The sequence below is a fragment of the Larus michahellis genome, chromosome 1 (assembly GCF_964199755.1).
Source record: "Larus michahellis chromosome 1, bLarMic1.1, whole genome shotgun sequence".
Taxonomy (NCBI): Eukaryota; Metazoa; Chordata; class Aves; order Charadriiformes; family Laridae; genus Larus; species Larus michahellis.
Window position 1 is genome coordinate 175,075,362 of NC_133896.1, and position 7,938 is coordinate 175,083,299.

Here is a 7,938-nt window from a genome sequence, read left to right on the forward strand (position 1 = left end):
ATGGATCCAGGAGGCTAATAGGAAAGTATTGACAGGAAAATGGTGTGCTTATCCTGCAATCACTGCATATTGCAATGAGAGCTCCCAAAAGCAGATGGGATACACTTCAGGGAATGCAGGAGTAGGAGACTGTTAGGCAGAAATGGATCCTCACATCTTAAATTCTAACAAGAACTTTGTTTCTTTGCAGCAGCGCTTCAAGCACAGAGGTTAGTATCCAGGCAATGGCAAATTCTAAAAAGTGAATTCATAGCAGGGGTAAACATTATTATTATTTTAAGATTGCAATATAACCGCCAAAGCCGAATTTTGCATATGTCAAACATTAAAACAAACACACTCTGCAGAGACAATACACAGAACAACAATTCCGTATGCTCAGAAAAAGCATTTAGCACTAAGAATGCCCTATAAAGCCTCCTGCAGAAAACTACGTTTCAGCTGTTAATACCTTTCCAGTGAGGAAGGCAGCATGAGCGACAAAAACTCTTGCAAAACAGGGTACATCCTGTGATTTCCCCTTGTGCTTGTTTTCCCTTCAGTTCCAAGGGTAACATTTTCCAGTGGATTTAAGTCATAGCCACATATCACCGCTTAGGTCTGGTAGGCAGTCCGCTTCCACTGTTTGGAAATGGTGAAAAGTGCTCCAAGTTTTGTAAGGCCTGCTGCTGTTGTTCTGGGGTTTCTTCTCCAAGTACTCGGTTCACTAGATTGATTTTAGAAGGATTTTGTTTGTTTGTTCGTTCAAAGCACAGATTTAAAAATCACTGAATTAAAGGAAAGACCTGCAGAAAATTTTGGATCAATCTCAGTATGATCATACGGCTCCTGGAAAATAAAGCTGGGTTTGACATGACTCGTTCTCCCCAGTATTTATTTCTGTCGACGCTCGTGTTTTGTAAGACCTTTTCTCTTAAATGCGCATAACTACTCTTCCAAAATAGTAGGTGTCCTCCTCCATCTTAAAATCATAATTTACCATGCTGTCTTTTTCTCTCTGTACTTTGAATATCAGCCTACTAGTTTTAAATTAATATTCCTGTTGACTCCACTGAGAGCAGGATCAAACCCCAAGCCTTCATACTGAACACAGTTGGTCTTATTTTCCCCAGTGCTGTGACTAACTGGGGACAAGGACCAGGATGAAGATCACCCAGCAGCATTCTGGTAACAGCAAACAGCCTAAAATTTGAGCTAAGCGAAATTTGACACAAAAAATCTAAGGCTATTTTGCATAGCCTGGTCCGATGAGCCAGACTTTTCAATGCCAATAGATAGCTGGTGCTCAAAAAAGTAATGTGCAATGAAGGAAGGTGCAGTTTACAGAGGTCCTGTGTCCCTTGATGCAGAAGCGGGAAGGGACGTACACAGGAAAGGGATCAGGCGATGGTAGGAAGGGATTCACAGTGTCACAGTTGACACAGATGAGCAGCACCCCAGAGGGCTGGGTTCTCTCTCTGCTTCTGACATAGAGATGCTGACCATATCTCAAAACATTATTTTTTTTCCCGTGATTCTCACCTTTTCAGCAGGAACCTTGAATAGAAGCACTGTCACTGTAGGTGACCTGGTGGGGAGATGGGCATCTCTGAGGGTAACTATCAGTTCCTTGTGTCATGTTGCTCACCTCAACACGCCTGGGGCTTGATGCACTGAGGTGCTTAACAAAGGGAAATTTAGAAGGTGAGAAGGCCCATTAACTCAGCATGATCTATATATAATATCACCATAGTGTATGAATTCAGGTTTGGACTTGACACTCCTAGTTGGAACGTCAAATTAATGGGAGCTGATGGCCTTTGGTATGTTGCAACATTTTCCCTTCCTCTGTATTTATCCTTTGTGTTTCTACCTTCCTACAGCCCATATCCAGCCCCTCTTCTAAAATCCCACCTGGCTCCACGTACTACTACCTCCTCCTCACTCATAATCCAAGATAAACTCCTCCTTCTTCTTTTCATGAAATCTTGGCATGAGAACAAATGTGAGCAAGTCTCTCCATGTTTGCTACTAATGCTTGGCTGGCACCACGGACAAACAGATAAAATGGAAAAGCTTTGCTTAAGGGCTCAGGGAGCTCTGTGGAGGCAAAGCTTGTCTGTGTGCCTGCAATAGGTCCTCACAGTGAGGAGAAGGACCTAGAGCCCCCTGTAGGGGGGTCTAGGACCTATAGGATCCCTACAGGGCCTCTAGGACCTATAGAGAGCCCTTAGTGCTGACCTCGAACACCAGCCTCCTCATCCATCAATTCTGTCACGCCCAACAAAACTCTACAAAGCAAGTGAAATGAAATGAACCCACAGGTTTAAAATTTGGCTGAGTTTGGGAAGGTCTCAATAGGGATGGTGAAAAAGCGTTATCTATAGTTTCAGCAACATCTCTCTTTTCTGAGATGCTAGACCTTTTAAATAAAAGGTTGAACAAATACCATTTCAAAAGAAATACTATTTTTTTTTTTATCATCGAACCTAGTCTCAAAAAATGCTGAACAATCTTTGCTGATTATTTTTTTCTGAAGCAATTTTGTTTCAGGCAGAAACGCAGCATATAAAATTACAGTCCAAATAGTCAAAGAGCATCAGAGTTAAAACCAACTTAAAAGGGTCTTATAAGGGAAAAGAGCACAGAACTTAACCTATATGTTCATGAGAGCTCCACCTTGAACTATCATAAATACTTTGCTTTGAAACAACTATGGAGCTCTTAAAATTACTTTCTTTTCACTTGGTTATTCTGAAACAACGGTTAAAAGAAACATCTGAGTGCAGAATAGCTCAGCCACAAGAGAAAAAAAAGACATAAATAAACTATTTCATAGTTCTGAAGCTTTAAGTAAGTAGTATGGAACTTTTTCAGGTTGTTCTTCCTCCTGTTCTCTTATTCCCCCTTCTCTCCCACAGAATGCATAACTGCTAGATGGGTGACGTACCAAATCCTGACAGCTTCCTCCTCATATTCCAATAACCCCTTTGCAATTTTCATCCAGAGAAATACCAGATGTGGTTTTTGTTCTATCACGTAGCAGCTGCCTTCTGTGTGACAAAGTGTTGTACAGTGCCTTGTGCTGATTTTGGCTGGGATAGAGTTAATTTTCTTCATTGTAGCTAGTACAGGGCTATGTCTTGGATTTGTGCTGAAATCCGTGTTGATAATACAGGGATGTTTTTGTTATTGCTGAGCAGTGTTTACACAAAGGCCTTTTCTGCTTCTCACACCAGTCCACCGGTGAGTAGGCTGGGGGTGCACAAGGAGTTGGGAGGGGGCACAGCCGGGACAGCTGACTCCAGCCGACCAAAGGGATATTCCATACCATATGGGGTCCTGCTCAGCAATACAAAAGCTGGAGGAAGAAGAAGGAAGCGGGGAGATGTTTGGAGTGATGGCATTTGTCTTCCTAAGTTACTGTTAAAAGTGATGGAGCCCTGCTTTCCTGGAGACGACTCAACACCTGCCTGCCACTGGAAAGTAGGGAATGAATTGCTCGTTTTGCTTTGCTTGCACATGTGGCTTTTGCTTTACTTATTAAACTGTCTATCTCAACCCACGAGTTTTCACACTTTTATGCTACAGGTCCTATTGCTTTTTTCTGAGACACTGGGTTCTGACCAGTTTTGGAAACTTGACCATCAGCTATTGAGTTAATTAATCACAAATTTCTCTTTTTAGAAAATCTGGCCTCGTGTGTATTCTAGTTGTAAGTTATACGCTTTTGAAAAGAATTTTCTTGAGCTCTGCCGTACCAATCATTATTATTCCAAACACGACAACAAAACAGAATTTCCTAAAATACAGTTAGTGATACTTTTATGTTAGGCAAAGTAATGCTACAAATGTCCTCCCCGGGAGGGACACACGGACCATTTGTCTACGTTAGATACATTTAGAAACCAAGCTGACCTTCAAATTTACCTGAGATGTTAAATAGAAACACAATTTTAGAAAACCTCCAGCCAAGACTTTACATTAGTGATAGCAATGCAAATCACACCACTTTCAAAAGACCCTGCTTAATAAATTAAAACACAGTCTTATTTACCTACCTACTCACTTGTCAGTCCGCATGAGTCAATTCCCTGATAGGTTTACTGAAATACCACTTACTTTTTGGTTATCATCACTGACAACAAAAAAACTGGCAGGTGCGTTTTGCTGCTCAGCTGGTAACAGGGCAATTTTGCAAAGCTTAGTTATGTACATACAGTGTGTGTGTGTATATATATGTATGCATGTACGCATATGTATTTCTAAGAGTACAGGGCATTCTGAGTATTTCCACCCTTGAAAAATAAGACAAAATAAAATAACCTAAGCACGGCCAGAATGCTGTGCATTTTCCAGCCGTCTCCCTGCTTTTGATTTGTTTGTACTGCTTTATCTGGTCTCCTACATGATCCCAGGGAGCAGCTTGATTAATGCCCACTCTAAGCGGTGCAAGGAGCAGTCGCAGGCAGGTAGTTATTCAGAAGAGCTGCAGGTACTCGGCTGGTGCCCCGGTGGTCGCGGCGCCTTTAACATCTCTCTGGGGGTCTGCCTGTTATCTGCTTGCCCCTGCGGCCGGCAGCTGTGCTTCCCGATGGCCTGATGGACTGGCTCGTGTACCTGGGGACGCGGGCAGGGTGCATCCATTGCTCATTTGTGACAATAACCAATCGAGGAAGATGTAGAACTCAATTCCGGCAGAAAGACCTATAATGTTGGAGTCAGGAGGTTATCGCTGTGGGACCTGCACCTTGCTCCTTACCCCTCTTATCGAGAGCTTTACAGCCTCTGCTGGAGCAGCATCTTGTAAAGCTGAGGGCTGCAGATCTGGGGCCCAGATTAGCATGCATCTTCCTAAATGCTACAACATTTAATTAAAAAGTAGATGTTAGTCAAATTGTTACTGGCTGAGAAGATGCTTTTGGCAAACAGAAGGCAAAAGCTAAAGGGTTTTGCCACAGAAGTAGGTGGCAAACAATTTCTTTAAATCACGTATTTGTAGGAAATGACGCGTTTCTCTCTATTCTCATTTCACAGTGAAACTTTATACAAGGGACGAGCGCAATCCCAAATCCAATCCATAATGCCTGTTAATATAGGTGAGAATCTGTGATTAAGGATGGCAAAAAGACCTCAGCACTTGAAAAATGACAAGGGGCATAGCTTTGATAAGGCACAGATGTTGTTTGATGGCTGTCTATTCATATTTAAATGTTCTGAGAAAGATTCTGTCTTTTAGAGAGAAGTTAGTAAGAAAAACTCAGGAAAGATCATTTGGATATGTGCAATGCAAGAAACGGAAAACTCACTTGATGATTTAGAGCCTTTTCTCTAAATATCTTGATCCTGGGAGGGTCTAGGTAGACTTTTTAGGTACCTTAATTGTTTAAAACAACTCAAACTTCTGAAAGAGCAGATAGAAATAGTACTCATTTATCATTAATGTCTTAAATTATATTTAGGAAGCTCATTTAATCAGTCATACAGACCACAGATTCTGGCAGTATTTTAGCAAACTGTGCCTTAACTGGAAATGGAAAGAAATAGATTAAAATATGGTTTTATCAAAGATAGAAAGTGCTGACCTAACTGTGTAAAACTATTCATTACCAAAATACTGGTAGATTAAGTCACCATCTGCATCACCAGAATACAGTATAAGAATTTAATTTTATTCCTACAGAAGAATATAATCCTATTCACTTGGGGATAAATCATTCATTCTAATAAAAACAGCATTCAAAAATAATCTGTAATCTTTTGTACACCTTGGTAGAAAACGTATAGCATATTTTTAAACTGGGATAAATCAGGAGGTGCAATCACAGAATATTTAGGCATAAAACTGACTATCAATTTTATGCGTCTATCTCCATTTTTGTCTACTTTCTTTAGGAGAGTACTCCATGATATATGAATAACATTTTAGCATAGCTCATTTAAGTATCCTTTCCTCTGTATTTTTCCCACATTTATTAACATATTTTAACCTTTTTTTTAGCATTTCCAATGTGGACTTTAGCAAATATTAATTATTCAACAGCATCAAAAGCCCTGTAAAGGTAGGATGAGAATAGAGACAGCAGTAAAGAACTTTCTAATTTGCAACCCTAGAATATAAAATCAGCTGAAGCAAAATTATACTGCATCGGAAGAATAAAATCAGGAGAAGCAAAACTCAGAGAAATATTCAGGGCAGTGGGAATAAGACTATCCCTAAGATGGTGTGAAGCAAAGAGAAGGAGACAAATAAATTAGAAACCGGAAATGAGCAGAGCCAAACAAGAGCTCTGGGTATTGAAAAACCAGTATTTGCATGAACAGAGAGAAGCTTGCAAAAGAAAGATGAGAGAAGGAGGCAATCATGTAGTTACTGAGTGAGTGAACACTGCTGCAGCTGGGCTATTTTGCACAGGCTCGAATATCTAAGGCACCATGATACTAAAACAGCAGAAAGAGAGGCAAGACCTACCACAGCTGGCCAACAACCAGAGTATTTTCTTCCTCTCTGAAATGGCTAAACCAACTGCTCTAACATGCTGAGGGTTTGAAGAAGCAGGAGAGAGTTTCAGCAGGTTGTACTTAATTTAAAGAAGGAACATAGAGGAAGACAATCAGTCATTCCTGTTCTCAGCTGAGAAATCAAACCCCATTAGAGCATCAGGAATGAGCATAGTTAAAACAGCTACAGCTTGGCTGAGGATCTGGGGACTTACAGCTCTTCTGTCTGCTGCTGGAGAATATGAAAGAGGTGTCCAACCTCAGTCTTGTGAAAGAAGATTAAGGACGCTTCTGCCTTAAACTCTCTTGCAAAATGTTTAGACCTTCAAAATTTCAGGAAATTCCAAGTTCCTGGAGAAACAACAGAGCCTATATACATCCGGGCCTATCTGGGAAACAAATTGTGTCTGGGTCATGTGCTCAAGCACTGGTACTGTACAACTGTTGTCGTGCTTCATGACATGGCCATTGTGTGGGCCCACCAGTGCAATGCCTGGACACAATTCAGGGAATGGCACCAGCCAAAGACTGCTCTATTTACCTGGCGTGGATCAGACCATTATGTTTGGAGGCGAACTAACTGTGCCATGAAACTTGCTCAAAGGATCAGAGAATAGTCCCTGGCCCCCTGAGCTTACTAGTAGTGCCTTGATTTTAGGTTCCTTGTCCCTAAAGGTGTTGTAGTCTAAAAGACAGCATGTACAGACACTACAAGGGGCAAAAATCATAGAATCAGAGAGACATTTAGGTTAGAAAAGTCCTTTAAGATCATTGAGTTGAACTGTAAACCTAACACTGTCAAGTCCACCACCACTAAACCGTGTCCCTGAGTGCCACATCTACAGTCTTTTAAATACCTCCAGGGATGGTGACTCAACCACTTCCCTGGGCAGCCTGTGATAATCCTGTGATAATCCACTTGATAATCCTTTTGTTGAAGAAATTTTTCCTAATATACATTATAAACCTCCCTTGGCACAACTTGAGGCCATTTCATCTTGTCCTATCATTTGTTACTTGGGAAAAGGGACTGGCACCTGCCTTGCTACAACCTCCTTTCAGGTAGTTGTACAGAACTGTAAGGTCTGCCCCAGCATCCTTTTCTGCAGGCTAAACAACCCCAGCTCTCTCAGCTGCTCCTCGTAAGGCTAGTTCTCTAGACCCTTCACCACCTTCATTGCTCTTCTTTGGACATACTCCAGCATTTCAATGTCTTGTAGTGAGGGGTCCAAAACTTAATGATATGCCTTAACTCTGAATATATGTATATATGTAGTTGTGAGCATGACACGTACAGTAAAACTACTTCTGTTAAACTTTTCAGGCAGGATTCACCTGCCCTTGGTTTAGATGTCTTCAAGTTGAACATTTAAGTCTGAGCCAGTGACATATGGTACTTTAGAGTCATTAGGGAAAGATGAGTCCACTTCCAAAGGCACGCACAGACAGGTCGGGTTT